The 17,799-nt window shown below is 42.9% G+C and overlaps 1 long non-coding RNA gene across 2 annotated transcripts; it reads left to right on the top strand.

Annotated features, from left to right (window-relative positions):
* Positions 1 to 2,589: 2,589 nt before the first annotated feature.
* On the top strand, positions 2,590 to 7,686 carry LOC128079121 (uncharacterized). 2 transcript variants are annotated; one of them, XR_008205973.1, is made up of 4 exons: positions 2,590 to 2,733; positions 3,416 to 3,518; positions 6,536 to 6,619; positions 7,180 to 7,686. It is a non-coding gene; the product is annotated as an uncharacterized LOC128079121 (long non-coding RNA). The 2 variants fall into 2 exon arrangements; XR_008205972.1 differs by lacking the exon at positions 7,180 to 7,686 and having other exon boundaries at positions 6,536 to 7,023.
* Positions 7,687 to 17,799: the final 10,113 nt, after the last annotated feature.

Consider the following 17,799-nt stretch of genomic DNA (forward strand, 5'->3'; position numbering starts at 1 on the left):
TTGAATGATAGGAGTTAAAGATAGGACTGACCTATTAGATCACTGCGAGCATTTCCTTGACAATGTGGTTCTGTTTCACTAATTGGAAGAGAAGAACGTACATTTCTGAAGTGGAGCAGTTCCTAGGGCCAATACTGGTTTGTGGAGACTCTCATCATGAGCAGAACCTGAGCCAATGCAGCAGGGACCGGATGCCTTCAGCACCCAGCTTCTGTTTGGTGGCCTGATGAACTGAATGAGCTGTGTCTGTGCGATGTGGAGTGACCGGAGATGAACAGCACAAAAAGCACTACTATGTCTGCTTCTTTATATTGGCTGTCTTGGCAGCATGGCTGAATAGCAAATAGATGTGGAAACTGGTGTCCCTCTGCTCAGAAGCTCCCAAACAGGGACCTTGCTATGTAGAGGAACCTGCACTTCCTTCACCCTTTGACATTTTATTATTAATACTAATTCTGAAAGACGCAATCCAGTTGCTGGGGCACAAAGAGAGTGAGCTAAGCACAACGATGGTCTTGTTGCTTAAAAACACCCATCTATCCTCCAGTACTCATACGACAGAAATTGTTTCCACAATGTTTTCTGTGCATGACTTAACAGGAGGTTTATTTATTTATTTATTTCGGGGTTTTTTTTTCGCCCCCAAACCAGTATTACATTAGCAGAACGTATTTCCGATGGCAGGAAAAGACTTGTTCTAGTCTGGTTTGGAAATAATCATGGAAAAGTCTTTCTGCATATTCAGAACTGGAACAAATTGCTGCACTGCAGTGCTCAGCTGCTCCACTGCCAATCCAGCAGCTCCTGGGGAGAAACTTGCTCCATAGGAGGATTTTCCAGGGCCACTCTGCCCAGCAGCTTAAAGGTCCTTAAACTACATCAGGGACTTTTGCTTTCTCTGCGTCTCCTATGGGCAGCAGACACAATGCCTGCTGTTCTGATTGGAATTTATCCGGAGCCTTCTGTGCATGAGATTGGCTTTGTCTGAGGCTGGAGCAGTGCTGCTGTGTGGCGGTGGTGATGCTGGCATCTCCTCAGGGAGCTCACTGAGTGCTGGGTGTTCAAATGCTATCAGTGGCAATGTTCAGGGCTGTATCCCACAAAGACCAGAAGAGACTTATTCCTCCTTCTCATGGATCTGGATTAAAATCCTCCTCCTTTTAGGAGGTGGGATAGGAGTTGGATACAGTCCCAACTGTGCCAAGGGAAAGGAGAAATTAGAGGAAGCCAAACTGTCATAATGCACTGGTTACAGCAAATGGGAGAGTTGCACAAGCAGCCGTTTCCTTATCAGAGACTTGAGTGTGATTTGCAGAGTTTGGAAACGTACTGCAGCTGTAGAGGATCACATCTGAAACATAATGGGATCAGAAGAGGCTGAGCTTATTTGGGCATCGTTGTGTCACTTAGAACACTCTGCGGGGTGAAGCCCAGACTTACAGGTGATGCTGCATCTGCAAGCATCAGGGAGCAACATGGAAAAGTGGGGGAAGGCTGCTGAGAGGTGGGCAAGGAGTGCAGTGTCAAAGCATAGCACTGTGTACTGACTCAGGTGGCCTCCTGGCTGGGATGTGGGCTTGTGGACTCCATGCATCCCTCATGTGGCCTCCAGCGTGGGGCTTTCCCTTTGTTAAAAGTGGGCTTTCCCTGGTGGCTATTGCTTTGTTCTCACTGCATGGCTGAGGGTGAGATTTCCCCTTGCCTTTGATGACATGGCTGATGTAGGGCTTTCCCAGTAGCTTGAAACACAGCTGATCTCACCACACATCCAGAGATGTCCTTTGTCAAAGCATTGTCATGGTTGAAATAAGGATACACATATGAGAACTACCAGGCCACAGAAAATGAAGAACATAGGTGCAGTGGAAATGCTGGGTCACAGCCTGAAGCAGTGATTGAGCACCTGGTGGAAGGGCAGGGCCAACCCAGGAAAGCTCAGCTGTAAGTAATGAGCCTGAGTCACCAGAAGGTTTGGGGCCAGGATCATCCCTTCCCAGATCTCATTTAAGAACTGGCAGTGGAGATAAGAGCTTCTTTCTGGACATCTCTGTACATTTGGGGCTCTTCTGAAGGTAAGCAGTGGGTTTTTTATTTGTTGTTGTGGTTTTGGTTTGTTTGTTTGTTTTTTTCCTGCGCATGCTTCTGTTGTGCTTGAGTGAATCCTTGCTTGCTTGCTGCAGCTTGGGATCTTGCTGTTGCGCTGTCATTGCTGCATTTTCCCTTGTGCTACAACAGGATTGTTGGTGCTATCTCAGGTACCATATGCAATAGTCCCCCAGGGATTTTAGCAATGAGTTTCTTTTTGTCCTTTCTTGTGTGGCGTCACTGTCTTGAATGAGGCAGTCTGGTAAGGCTGAGCTCCACTGAAACTGTATCTATCATGGGTGTCAACCCTGATTTCGTCAGTCTCCAAGTGTTATCTGGTGCACGTAGCAGTCTTCAGTGGAGGTTCCCGTGCTGTTGGGATGAATATCGTGTGAATGAAGATTTATTTCTGTGTGTGTGATGTCTCCTTAAAGGACTCAGAGGGAAGAAATGAGCATGATGACAAAAATGCCCTTTAGCCAATGTGTGCCCCTTTATAGGGTTGAATGGAAACTCTCAGTGACTTCTGAGATGACTTTGCAAACTCTGGCCAAACTGTTTCTGAAAAGAGTGTATAAGGATCCCAGTTTGATTTGGAGTTTTCCCAGCATGGTCTTAACTGCAGAGTACTTGATTCTCTTGAAATAGGTAAAGTTTGTTTAGTTCTTCTGTATTTGTGGAATTTCACATGTCCTGGAGAAACCCTTTATTTCCTAGGTCTTGAGAGTGCTGTTCACTAAAATTTCTGATATATTAATCTCATGTGGATTTTCTTTGTTACGCTTTGCCCTTATGCAAGTTTCTTCTGCCTTCCGTATGTTACCTGGTGTTTCTGCAAAATGATACACACGAACATTCATTTCACCTCAGTGTCTAGAGGCCCTTTCCCCTCTTACCTTCTCATGAGCCTTTGGAGAACTCCTGCAGTAGGGTTACCTGTCTGCTGGCTGTTTATGTCCTGCAGTAGTTTCTGCTGACTTCAATTTTACTTGATTTCACTGCTTCATTTTTGTAGGCATGCCAGAGAGCTCATCCCCTTAAGAATGTCCTGAAGGCATCTTCTGACAGTCAATAGCAGAAGTGATAGCTAAAGTATACACACATAAATAGTGGTTGCTCTAGTGCGCGAGTCTGTCTTGCAAATATGAAAATGTGACTGCAGGCCTGCACCACTGCACCCAAACCCCTCTGTACAATGAAATGAACTGGAATGTGCTACAGAGATTTTTCTTTGATAATGTCCAGCTTATAATTTACTTTTGGCTGAAGTAATTGGTGAGGGAGATCCATTTGAATGGCTTTGTAAGACTTTATTTTTCTGGTGCTGCAGGCTGTGAGTTTCACACTCTGAGACTAAATCCCATCAGCATCGTCTGGGTCCTGGGGAGAGACGTTGATTTAAAAGTAGCTGAAATAAAGCACAGAAACAAACTGTAAATGATTTTTGGCATTAGAAATGCAGTGTCTGTAACGCAGTGGCTCGGCTCCATGCTTTAATAGACTTTAACGTATCAATTATAGTACTGAGTAGTAATTAGGGCTATGCAGCAAAACGCAGAATGGCTGCTAAACTGTTCCAAAGTTGTGGGAGTTGGTGGGAAGGGGGATTTGGGAGCAGGCTGAGTTCTGGTAATAATACCACTGGGTTGGGAAGAGAAAGTGTGACTATTAAAATATGAATTCTGATTCAGAATTGCAGGCAAGCCTTACCTATCCTCTGGTTTGTCCCTGCAGATTAAAGCTAAGGGCTGAGCAGCGGCAGCCCTTTGGGGACCACCAGGGCTGACAACAGCAGGACTAGGGGAAATGGATCCAAGTTGAGGGAGGGAAGATTTAGGTTGGATGTTAGGGGAAGTTCTTCACAAGGAGAGTGGTTAGGCCCTGGAACGGGCTGCCCAGGGAGGTTGTGGATGCCCCGTCCTTGGACGTGTTCAAGGCCAGGTTGGACGGGGTCCTGGGCAACCTGATCTGAATGTGGATGTTTGGTGGCCCTGCTAGGCAGGGGGGTTGGAACTACATGATCCTTGAGGTCCCTTCCAACCCGGGTGATTCTGTGATTCTGTGACCAGCAGCAGTGTTCTCATCCTACCAGGCTGCAGCCTCTGCCTGCTCCATTATGTGAAATGCATTTGGAAGCTGCACCACTTGGCTGCACTCGGTTGCTTGTGCAGCCTGTAGGGATGGAGGGTGACAGCTGAGAGATGGGGAATGCTGCTGCTTGTTTCAGCATAGCCTAAGTACACTCCTAAAATTCCACTGCACAAAAGGATGCCCGGCATCCAAATCTGCCCCTGCTGTCCTGTTCTCAGCAGGTGAAGCTATGCTGATTCTGGTTTTGAAAAGCATTCACATTTTTGGGGACAAGGGCACTGCAGCCCATGATTAATAATTATACTTATTGCTGTAGGAACGGTGCAAAACACAAACTCACTAGTGTCCTTCTCTTGTTGGCTTTTTCTGTTCAAATTGCCCTCGAGACAGAATGAGATGCCCACTGGTACTGTGGATGCTAGTTGAGGGGACGGCAGCCTTTCATCCATGTGAGGCTGTTGCTCAGTCCCACAGGCCTGGATGAGCAGAGCCCCTGGGTTCTCCCATTTCCAGGGTGGAGTCAAAGCCACGAAACAAGTCTCCAATGCTTGTAGCCAGTGATCAATTGTAAGCTAAAGAAACATTTACTTTAAAGTGTAAATCGAGCAGCGTGAAATTTTTGCTCAGGGTATTCCTCTTGATGTTACTATTTTGATATGCCTAAGTTCATTGGTATAAATAGGGTGCAGTTGTCATCACATTTAACTAAAAAAAAAAACCCTCCTCAGCTGACAGCATAGGTATCATGGAGTCACGTCACCCCCTACTAAGTAACATTCACCAGGCTGAATGTAAGCCTCTGAATGACAATTGTGCTCTTCTGGCCTTGGCTGGCACATAATTTAGGAGTAAGAGAAGGCTTTCAGGAGCGGAGGCTTGTAGGCTTGACGCAGAGCACCAATGAATCATACGCTTGAAAACTTCATCCTCCGTAGCTGCAAACAAAATCTTGTTCGAGCCAAAAGCACGGCGTGGGCCCCTTGGATGTGACCCAGCCTGGATCACTGCCAGGACCCTTCAGAGATCCAGCATGGCTGGAAAAGGGCCAAGCAGTGTCCTTCTTAAGGGTGGATGGTATGAAACGTTCACAAGAGCTGGTTTTGCCATGTAAGATCCGGCAGAGAGACATGGTTGTTTTCTCCTCGTGGAGAGTGAGATGAAAGATTATCCCATTTTAGGACACGCTCTCTTGCTTATCCAGCAAAGCACTTTTATGGGCTCCATTACTGCTCTGCCTGAGTGTGCTGTAATCCTTAATGCATTTATTTTTGTGGGTAGAAAGGTCTTCTTCAGACGGTGAAGACATGAATGGGAATTATGCTGCATGCTGACAGAACAGATATTAGTATTGCTAGTCTCAGCAGTAGAGTAAGCAAGAAGTTTTACTTGAACCAGCGTATCTGAACATAAAAAATTAAAGGGGAGTCAGTCTGTGTGAGGGGAGGGAGAGCTGCCAAGACTCAGCTGGATAAGTAACACGTAGTAAATGCTCAGAGTCACCTTGCCAGACAAATATTTGCCTTTTACTTTGAATGAAGACCAAATCATGTCCTAACTAGTAGGACCAAGAAATTCCACGCATTTTAGTAAGTTGAATGTCCTACAGAAACTCTCATGGTAAGTGCATGAAGGCAGACCTGAGGTGTTTGCTGAAGAGACAGAAGTTTAAATATAAAAAAAAAAAAAAAAAAATAAAAAGACTTTGGGAAGATATTTTGGTGTAGGAATATCAGAGAGAATACTGAGAGGGAAGGTGGAAGAAAGCTTTGGAAGTGAGTGTGGTTAAATAAGATTGTATTTGGAAGATATATCTTCCTATTTAGAGGTGGTCATGTGGGAATCCAGGTCAAAGTCTCCTGGAGGAGAACTGTGTCTTGTCCCTGAGTAAGATCAGCTCTGAAAAATACGTCATGGGAAGAGTCAGAAAATAGAGTGAAGATCACAGTCCCTGGACGTTTCCAGTCACTTCTAATAACTGTGTAAGATTCTGTTGTTTGATGAACCAAACGTGGAAGACTGTGGTAAACAAAAGACAGCAGTTAAACTGTTCTTTTTGTGACAAATGTGACCTTGGTGTCATTATTTCAGGGCTACTCCTCAGGGCAACATTCACGTTTGTGTGCCATTTGCATTCTCTGCTGTAATAATCTTTTGTGACTAATTTTTGGAAATAACTGGTTTTATTAGTAGTTATTACAGTTGCTTTGACTTCAGTGTGACTAACCCAGTTCAGATGAAAATATAAATAATGAAGGGAGAATGAGACTGAGATAGGCCAGCTTCTTATTGCTGGTCTAAGAAAGAGTGGAATTCAGTGATTGGTTGTGAGACTTTCTCAGTGTACATTTCTCTCCTACAGGTTTTTATTGCTTTAAGCTGAGCCAGAAATGACACCCTCACGTGTTCCCCTGGGAAATGGGGGATCCAGAACTCTCTGCAGTCAGTAGGAATCTTTCCACTGACTTTGGCCTATGGACTGAACTTCCTAAATTTCCATGGCATTTCTGGGACTAGAGTCTGAAATTCACTTGCTTCCCTTGAACTTTCTCATGCGTCCTTCTGGCCCATATATATACCTTATATATATAGCATATGGTATGTATGATGGTATATATACCATAATTAATGCATGTGCGGTTGAGCAGTCCTGCAGTTTTTAGTCAGTAGGAAACACTGTCTGATAATCTGTCTAATTTGCCTTTCCTCTTACAGCTTGCTGTATCCCCTTGGGCCCCCGTGATTTCCCTCCTTCCTAGCACTTGTACAGTCATGTTTTGTTACCTTGTATCATGTATGTAGACACGGCAGAACTTAATTAAAATGAACAAATACATCAAATTGTTTCACAACATACAATCTAAGTACTTATGTACCCTTCAAAGGCATATCTGAACCACCTGAATAAAGCAGTGTTTAGCAGCTATTAATTAAGTGATGTTTATACAACGCTTTGAACATGCAAAGTGGTGAGAGTTTCCAAGCATATCATGATCGCTGTTATAGGGAAATCAGGAATGTGTGGAACTGCTGCGAATCCCTCCCAATTACTGAGGACTTTGTGAGCTGCAGACAATCGAGCACGACAAACCAACAGATCGCCTTTCTTCCAACTGGGTTGTCCTTTTGTTTCCAGAAAATGGTGTGAAGTGTAATTTTTTTTTTTTTTTTTTTTGCCACCTTGTTTATTTAAGCGTGTTTGTCAAAACCTACCGCAGAACGGTTATTCCAGCTTGAAGAAATCCTTCCGGGTCAGAAAGCCCTTTGGATGGCTTGGATCCAACTGCTCTCCTTCCCATTCCTCCCTTTTAAGTTCTGAGATTCTGTCAAAGTCTGGGCTGAATTCCTGAGGCCAGTTGGAGTGTAGCTGTTCTTTTGTTCCCCGTTGCCGACCACAGAAAGCGACATTCACCAGTTTTTGTAGTCAATGGCTTTAAAACCCCTATGTCTCATTGCTTCCTTTGAATGACCAGATGCAAAGCGGTGTATTAAACCTAGGAATGACTTTACAGAGCTTTTCCCTTGTAATGCTGGATGGGCTGCTGTGCTGTCCCTGATTTAAAGGAGGAGTGCCTTCAGCAGGCCGTCAGTTTCTTAAGACTGTCAAAGGAAAGACTAAATTTTGCAAAATAACATCTGGAAAGCCCAGATTCTCTAATATAAAAATACTATTTTCATCCTTGGTTTGAAGGCTTTATCTGTTGGAGTAATTAATTCAGCTTAAAGGGATGTCTTCCATTACAAGTTATACACATTTCCATATAACCTGGTTTAAATGGAGATCTACTTCAAGTAGTAGCTTTGGGGCTACTAAGTTTTTCTGCACTTGAAGTTCAGTGGATGTTTGGTTAATTTTTGTCCTCTTACCATTCAACAGTGAATTAAATTACTGTTCTGCTTAAGGATAGAGCTACAATCCAATTCATTAATCACGTCGAGATTTTTAAACCTGCTCTAGTCTGTTAAGACTTGTTCTTCATAAGGCTGGAAAATATTTCTTTCATCAATATGGCTTAATGCCTATAAACATGTTCTAATTATGTTTTCTTGGAATTAAGTTCATTACGTTAAATTTGGGGTCTGCATCTGAATTGTGAGCATCTGCTACATTCCCTTCAGACGTTACTGATAAAAATAATGGTGTGGGACTTCCAAAAGTACTCATTTTTGCCAAATTCTGTTCCTCTTGAAGTCAGAGTTTTACTCTTCCTTCAGTGGTGTGGACTTCAGCCAAACCTGAGCACTTCTCAGAACCTTTTAGTTATTTTATATATAGTATTTTATAACAACAGATAACAAATAACTTTATAGCATTTTCAATCTCAGAAATGACCTCAGAAAATAGTTTACACAAGGTGTTATTTCATTCTGTGTAAGTATTTATTCCTTCTCTTTTAAAAAATACGTGTTGTTGTTACTACTGTTCTGTTCTCTGAAACAGAGGTTTAGTGAGCATTTAGGGTGAAAAGTACTGTCAGATCTGTGGATTTACATGAAGAAATCCTCCAGAAACCTAAAGAACCCATTTCAGACTCAAAAAGTTATGGCTTTATATAGAGAAGCCTCACTTGTACAGAAACAACAAGAATATTTTTGACTGAGAACCCTCCAGGAGTTTGATCTTTTTCTCATTAGCACTACCACAATTGATGCAGTTCTACTTCATTCACAGGGACCCATATCTTGAGGACCTTAACTGGAAATAAGATCAGGGATTTTTCCTGAGATCTGACATATCACAGATTCCTGATCTTTCTCTTGAAGACAAGTGAAATTATACCTTCACTGCTGCTTGATTTTAAGGATGGAACAGAGCGAACTGGTTGAAAATAAAGGGAGAAACTCTTTACCCGTTAAAACCCACCTTGTATGGTATCAATTCCATGTTTTAGTGAATGTGTCCTTATGACAGCAACATTTAGCAACACCCTGTCTATTGATATAAATGCTTTTTCTTTGAATTAATTAAAATTAACTGCTATGGAGTCAGTAGTTTTGGAAGTGATGCAAGACAGTGCAATTCTGGGAAGTGAGAGACAAAAATCATTTCCAATGGACCTTTGGGCCTGCCAATGTTCATGAGTCTCACTAAGTGCATTCCAACACCAAAGGCCCCTAGCTGAGATCAGTGCCACTTTTGACAGGTATACAGGGTGGGGGGTTTCCTCTCACTTATCTCAGAACTGGGTGTCTGGCTGCAGGTAGGTGTCTAGGCTTCGATTATGATCTGTAGGGAAAGATAGTTGCCTCCAGAAGCCAAGTCACTGCATCCAACCCATAACTGAGGTATGACAAATCACCCTCTGGCATTTCCTACATCTCTCTGTTGATGACAGTAAGCCCAAATGAGGAGACATCTCCATGCGAGGCAGCTGGAGTTGAGTGGGATCAAACCCACCCAGGATGCTCTCCAGTCACTAATTGCAGTGACAAAGGATCTTGCAGATAGATGTGTGTTTAAAATAGCCAGCTCAGGTGCTGTAGGTTGCAGGCCCCATCAGGTGAGGTCTGGGGAGTTTTTGTTGCTGGAGACCACGCTGGGAATGTCCCAAACCCTTCAGTGACTGTGTTGCCATGAGCTGCGTCGCTAGTTCAGCTGCTGGGCTCCACCTTGAGAGACCATTCCTCACATCCAGAGCAGGACTGGACTGCAAAGGGTGAGGGAAGGAACCAAGACCCATATAATTGGAGGTAATGGTGTCTGAGTCCCCCAGCTGTCACCACTGGAAAAGGCTCTGCTGAAGTGTTGAGGCAGGAGTGCTGCTGCAACCATGAAACATTGTTTGCCACTGAGCTTGAGACCTTGCAAGATGAAAACTCTTCTTTTGAGCTTTCCAGCACAGCTTCTAAGTGGCTTGGCTGCAAGTGACTTATACAGCTGATGCATAATTAAAAAGCCATTTCCATTCATTTCACAGGCAGTGTGCAGATTTCTCAAGTGTCCATTGGTTACTATCAGCTTTTGCTGACAGACCATTAAACTTGCCCCCGGGTTTTAATTCTGTTCCTGCCTTTTTTTTAAGCACATGCATTTGGAGAACTGTCTGTCAATAATTACAAGGGATTGAGTCTCAGCTCTTTTATTCTGGAAGCTGCCCTGCTGCTGGAAGAAAAATCTAACAGAAGCATACTGCAGCAAAGTGGTCAACATCGTGACATTGCTTGGCATGAGAGATTGCTCCTTCTGACAAGTTAAATGCTAATTTTTTATTGAAGGTAACAGTGAAATGTGGAATTGGTCTCTGCACTTCACTTATGTAAGAAATTAGGAAGAGAGCAGCCAGCAATTGCAGTTCCAACATTATGAACTTTACTTTACAACATGCTGTTGAACCAGAGGAAACCCTTTGGTTGTTAGAAATCCATGAGCCTTGCTGATCACTGGGGAAAATATTTTTTTTTCCTTCACAAAGAGACAAATACTCATTTCTTTGTGGGTAGCTGAAGCAGTAATTATCATAGTTATTGCAGTGCACAAGTAGAGTAAGCCTGGACCAGTGGTCCAAGATTTTAATTGGTCAATGACAATGCCTTCTGCAGGAGGAATGCATTTTAAAGGAACAACCCAAGACCAGAAGAGGATAACTGACCTTTCAGCGAGGGAAAGTTGCCAATGTTTTCAGCAAAACCCAGGAACAGCTATCCAAATCCTGCAGTCCAATGCCCAGACTGTTCCCTGTCCCCAGTTATTTCACTTTATGTTTTGATCATTTCTGATGAATTCTATATGACATTCTTATGTCATAAAATGAATCTTTAAATGAGATGAGCCTGAAAAGCAGAGTGCATGCAGAATGGGAAATGGAGAATGAGACTTCTTTCATTCAGCTTCTAGGCTATCAGAAACGTTGCATTTTTCTCCATAGGCTTCAGGAGTCAGAAACTTGAAGTTTCTTCTATTTCAAGGGGAAAACTCTGATCCCTATGCACTCATTTGTCTCCAGGGAGACCACTGAAGGAAAACAAAATACTGAGAAATGGGAGATAATTCAAGAGTTAAAAGTAATGCATTTATGTTAGAAATATCAGCGTTTTTGGAGTTTAATTTTCCGCTCGGTGCTCCAAAGGCTTTGGGTATGGAGAGGTGCTCTATTACTCATCTTATCTGTAAAGCTCTCCCCCTCACCACATCCTGTAACAGCAGTCAGCATGTTGTATGGTAATTAAAAGGTGAGATGAATATTTGCTGGCATGCTCTGTAAAATATCTCCAATCGTCTTCCTGTAGCTATCAAACACATAAAAAAGAAAAGGGATGTAATATAAACAGAGAAAGAAAATGATTGTGATGATGATTCTCTATCAAACCATGCAAGGATTCCTCTGACTTTCTGCCTGAGAGTCCTTTCTTCTGCTTTTTTTTTTTTTTTCCCCCCACAAAAAGTAAATCATCTTAGTTTTCCTGTCTGCACTGTCTCTTAGACCAAGACAGCTAAAATCTCCAGATGCTGATGTTTTTCAGGCTTGTTTCCCATTTGGAGCCTCACGGGCAAATTACCCTGTCAATCAAGTATTTTCAGTAAGAAAATAGAGGCATTTATTCCACAGAGTTCAGGTTTCTCCAGCCTTTGTGCTGTCCTGGCCACTGGCATCTGAGACGCCTGATCTGAAGTGCAGCAGTAATTTTTGCTGCTTCTGTTGTGATGGTTTGTGATGTGGGCTGTAGGGAAGGGGACCTGCCAGATTTTTACATCACTTGGCCTTCCTGAATGGAAGAGAGACGTCTCTCAGAGCAGAGCTCTGTATGAGCAGCATGGCTGTGAAATAAGGCCACAAATCCAAGTTGGTAAAGCATTCCTTCTTTTACAAAGGGCGTAACGCTGTAGGATTCTTTACAGGCCAGGTTTTGAAAGAATGGCCACAAGAATGGATCCACACATAAGATCTGCCAGGCTCAGTGTTCTGAACCTCACAGCAGTGCCAAAAGGGATCGGTGCCTGATGAGAGGCACCTGAGCTTAGGTTGCCATGAGGCTACCTGCTCTCCATTGGCATTTCCCTGTGGGATGTATTTTGATTTCAAGCAAGTAGGAACTAGTTCCTACAGGACACTGAGTGATCACTCTTTTGGGATTGTTTTAGATGCTGTCTATCCTCAGAAAGATTCAGCCTTGTTTTTGATACTGCTCAGCCCTCTGCACATTGTGGTGGCAGTGTCTGTACATGCACTGTACCAGGATTTCACCCGTATTCCCTTTGACTGATTTTGGACTGCTGCTTTCCCATTGCACTGAATGTCACCTTGTCCTGTGACAGCAGCGCAGAGGGCAGAACGCTTACTTTTCATATCAGAGATGCACATGGAGTGTTGTTTCAGGATTGCTTTGGCTTACTTTACTCACCTGAAGGCTTCAGCCATCCCTTGAACATTCACCCTTCCCTGACTCTCTTTCTCCTCTGAGTTTGGTGCATGTTTGCTTTCTGCTCTGCAGTGCTCCATCATACCAAGCCCGACTCTGTGCTCTGTGATTCAGCAAAGCACTTAGGCCCATGGAAGACTTTAAACTCAGAACAGGCTGAAGTGCTCTACTTAACAGAGATCAGATTATTCACGTGCTTGAAGATAAGTATTTGCTTAAGTATTTTGCTGAATCAGGCTTAAACACACACATTAAGTTCATCAGCAAATTTTACCCTAAAGGTGCCTATCTCTCTCCATTGACTGTAAAGGGAGACTGGATACCTAGTTTAAATTAGATAGCTAATCTTTAGACAGCTAGAATGAGGTAAGAGGAATCCTATCCTCTCTATCTATCTATGGTGACAGCCCCTGATCTCAGCTGGGGACCCTCTGTATTGCTTTAAGGCAATTAACAAGAATCACAAATGAAGATGGGTCCAAGCGATTGTGGAGAGTGAAGTTGCCCTTCCCTTCCTCCAGCAGAATGGCACTCACTTGCAGCAGGTCTGAAAGTTTAATTCCATGTCTTGAATTCTGCTCTGCGACAGCACCGTGTGGTTTTCTAATGATCTTCTGGAAGAAGGGAGATTTTGAAGTCCTTGTGCTTTGAAGTGAGCTTCACACTGGCTTCTGAAAACTTACCAGAAAGATTCCAGCCTTGACCTAATGGTTCAAAGTGACGGAGATTGAGCTGAAACGTGACTTTATTGTTGTCTCAGCTTTTTGTTTCGGTTTTGATCTTTAAACTCAGGGTTGCCACATAGTCAGGAGTGATACTGGACTTCTGCCAGACCTGCCAGTGGCACAAAGGCACATGGCACAATGGAACATCACATGCACAGTGACTCAAGAGCATTTGAAATGCTTGTGTACATGCAGAGATACCATTTTATAATGCAAAATTCCAGTGATGGATGTCAGCTTAATTCTTACAAACTGAGATTTCAAGAAAATGCCCTATGTGAAAGCATGTCACTTTTGGGGTGTCTGAGTTTTGCATCTGGGATCTCACATTGTGGATCCTTCTGAGTTTGCAAGTCTCACAGATCACTGCGGTCAGGGAGAGCAGATGGTCTGTTCCTCCATCACTTGAGGGAATCACCAAAATATTTCCCCTCTCTTGTCCCTTCATACTTTCACTCTGCTCTGCATGCTCCTTTTTGTTTGTATTCACTTTCTGTCTGTCCTCCTATCTTCCCTTCTCTCACAAAAATACGCTACTCTCAAAACAGAGAACTTCCCTCTTCTTGATAGGACAAGAGTTGACTGCCTCAAATTGCACCAGGAGAGGGTGAGGTTGGTTATAAGGAAAAATTTATTCTCAGAAAGAGTGGTGCAGCACTGGCACTGCTGCCCAGGGAGTCACAGTCCCTGGAGCTGAGGAGACGTGGCACTGAGGGACATGGCTGAGAGTGAGGGGGGATGGGCTGGGGTTGGGCTTGGTGGTCTTAGTGGAATTTTCCAGGTTAATGCTTCTATAATTCTCTGATTCTGTGGACAATAGCAGTATAATTGATCTAGATATGATGCTCTTCACTTGGCTTATCCTGGATAGAAAGACCTCCATTCATCTTTTTCCACTGGTTACCTGCACAAAAAAGTGCTGCCAGCTGGGTAGCTTTTTAACCACTGGTCCTTGCCTTTCTCTTGTGATGCTCAGCATTCCCTTAATACTCATCACTATCAATAATGGCAATTCTGGTAGTGGAAAGACCTGGGGTTTCCACCACACAATGGTTCATTTAAAAATGAATCAGAAACTCACACTTCTTGAAGCTAAAAGCATTATGTTGGCACTGGCGCCTAAGAAGGGAATTGGGGAAGTCTCTCCTGGGCTGAAATGCTTCCTGGCTGGTCAGCAGGATTCCTGTGTATTCCCCACTGTGCCCTGTTCCAGACACAAAGGGGATAACTTGGCAGTGCAGGATCAGATCCCTCAGTCTGAGTCCTAGGAAAAAAAAGATTGTGTCCTGACAATGTATTTGAGCAGCACAGACTGGGCAATACTTCCAGGTATTAAGCTGTGCAAGACATGGAATGTCATAATGACTCAGATTGGAAAAAAAAGTACCAGCAAGGGAAATATTAAAACTGCTCATCCCCCACCAAAAAGTATGTCATTTTTTAACCATGCCTCTGAAGTGTTAGTTTGCTTTTGGCATTTTTCCTCTTTATCTAAACCTCTCAAGTCGGCTATAATGACAGCATAAGTTGCATGTTACTTCATGCACGGCCTTGCAAAGCTCTGGAATTCCTTAGGTGTCCTAAATGATGAGCTCCTTTACGACAAATGACCTATAGTCTGCCTGATATTTCCTACTATGCTGTGAAAGGCACACGCATTGGGTTGAGTTCATCGTGCTGTTAGATGGTCATTGGTCTGCGCACAGCAAAAACCTCACATCTTTTATTGAAAATGGATTTAATGATCACTCACATGGGATAAATGCAATGAAAATGCAGATCCATCAGTGAGAACCAGCAGAAGGAACAGTATAAAATAAGGAGGAACCTTTACCAAAACGTTACCCCTCATTTAAACTCAAACTTGAATAAAAGAATCTGTGACATTTGGTTCTTAATATTTCATTTTTCTTCATGGACCTTTTTACTTTTATGGAAATGTTTGACAACTTTTTTTTTTTTTAATGTATTTTCATTGGGTTGAGAGCAGGATACAGGGGAAATAATACAAGAAAAACCTAATCTCAGGAATTTTTCTTCATTAAAAAGAAAAAAAAATAGTGTTTTGGGGAGTTTCAGTTTAGTATCTGCTGTGATGAGTGCAACTTTCCCTTGGCCTATAATAGGTGTTGTAATTTATGCTTGTAGAAAGTGGGAAAGCAGGGATATTTCCCTGATGTGGTAGAATTTATACTCAGTTTGCATGCATCTAAATGAGCATGGGAAGGAGGGAAGGGTGGGAGTCAGCACTGTGATTCTGGCCTTGCCTAGACCACTGGGCTTTTTGCTGATTCCCAGAGTGAGGAATGATTGCTGGCATTTTTTTTCCTCCTTTCAGTACTAAAATGGCCATGAGAAATCCAAAGCTGCTATTTTTTGCAAGCATGGAATGGTCTGATTTTTGGTACCCTACAAATACAATTTTGTTTGTTTGTTTGTTTGCTTGTTTGTTTTAATTACCACAACACCTTTATGTTCTTTGGAACTATTAAAATGTTTGAGAAATGTTTTAAATCTTGAGAAAGAAGTCTGTAAACTAATGAGGGGAGCCCTTAGCATCGTGTCCTGCTCTCCACAAAAGCAAAGTCCACCAACTATGAAGCCTGAAGACATCATACACCTAATGCTTTTACTGATATGAAGCCAAATTCTGCTCTCATTTGAACAACGTACAATTTAGACCATTGTACATGAGAAATACTCCAAACCTGGGGTTTTCATAAATGCAGGTCGCTCGATATGTGAGACCTCTTTGCAAGTGTGAGGTTTTTGGCACCTCCTCCATATCTTCTTTTTGAGCAGGACCCCATTTGACAACATTGAACATGATCTTTACAGAGTTGCCAGCTGTGCTTTGAGGATCTCAGATTGTGAGAATGCTGTTGTCATTTCTGGATTTACCTCCTGATTTCAGATGCAATAACTCACGTGACACTCAGATTCCAATGGTGCTATTGCTCATGCACCGTTCTGACCTGATTTGGGGCTAAATGGGAATCTCATGAACTCTTTTTAGAGGGTATTGTCATTTTCTGAGGTATTTTTGAACTTTTATTAACAGTTGTGTCCTTCAGTAGTTGTTAATAAATCACTGTTGTAGTTCAGACACTCACAGAATAGATAGGAAACCAATTGGGCTCTGAAAGATTATTTCTCTGTTTATTTAGCCGCCAACTCTGCTTGTAACCGATAGGTTTAAGAGCTGGCAATGTCACCTTTCCCTCAGTGCTTTAGTTGACTTGTTAAAGATAGTTGTTTGCGTTTGATAAATGAGAAGATGACGAGGGGCAGGCTAAATGCAGTGGGATTTGTTATCTGCAAAGGTTTGGGATGGGAATTCCTCAAGTAGGCAAAGCTGCTGGCTTCTGGCAATGAGTAACTGTTTTGTTTCAGATGCAACTTGAGCTCCTCAGTGCCTGCTCTTCCTTTCACACGTGCATACACACCCTCTTGGGTCTGCTCCAGCTCTGTGTGATGGCTTAGGGGAAGCCAAACTGTTCCTTCCTTTCAGTTGGCTTAGAAGCCTCAGAGTCTGCAAAAGGCACGTGTGTATCTGTGAGCCTCAGACTGCTTGAAGACACGCTCGATTGCACTGGAAAATGTGCAAAATTGCAAATGGAAATGTGCTAAATGTGCAAAAAGTGGAAAATACAGGGGAAGTGGAAACCTGTCGGAGGGAGCCGGTATGGTTTAGTGAAGTGTCAAAATGGAACAGGCAATTTTAGGGGCCAGATTTGTTTTCAAGTTCAGCAAACACATGGGCAATTGCACACACAGTTTGCTGCAGCAGTAAACAGAAAAAAGGGAACAGAGCACAAGTAGTTGTGACCACTTACCTCCTATGGCTTGACTGTGACTGTGGGGGTTCGTATGTGGATACCTAACAACATAAGTTACCTGGACAATTTATCACCAGGAGTATGCTCAGCTTTTCTGAAAGTCTGTATGTAACAGCACACCATTTTAATATCAAATCCTACAGCAAATGCTGGAGTTCAAAACAAATCCCTCTGCTCTGTACTTCACAACTTCATTTATAGCATCTCTTAGCTGAAGTGGCTGTACACATTCCCATTGCACTGGGTGATGTCATCCAGTATCCAAAATCCATCCAAAATCAAGTTCTGCTCTGGGACATTGTCGTACTGTGAGCTGGTTTGAGTTTGCAAGTTGTCTGCAGTTTGGCTTTTCTGGCTTCTTGCATGCAGGTTATTTATTGTGAGTGTATAACATAAAAATAATGCTTCGAATATAGTGATTAGAAGTGGGCCAAAGGGGCTGGGATGTAAATAATGCCATGAGAGTCTGGAGGCAGCACGTTGGCTGGTAGCTCCCCAAAGACTTGTTTTTTTAAAAAAGGGAATAAGTATGAAAAGATTGATTGATAATGGAAGTGGCCAACAACTGAAAATCATCCCCTATAATTATTAGTGGAAAGAAATGGTTTGAATTACACAATGTTGCCTTAATCGTAATATGGCTTAATGAGGAGTGAATGCACAGTGTGAAAACATGAAATAAAACAGCTTCTTCTCCCACAAGG

The sequence above is a fragment of the Tympanuchus pallidicinctus genome, unplaced genomic scaffold (assembly GCF_026119805.1).
Source record: "Tympanuchus pallidicinctus isolate F22 unplaced genomic scaffold, pur_lepc_1.0 scaffold18, whole genome shotgun sequence".
Classification (NCBI taxonomy): Eukaryota; Metazoa; Chordata; class Aves; order Galliformes; family Phasianidae; genus Tympanuchus; species Tympanuchus pallidicinctus.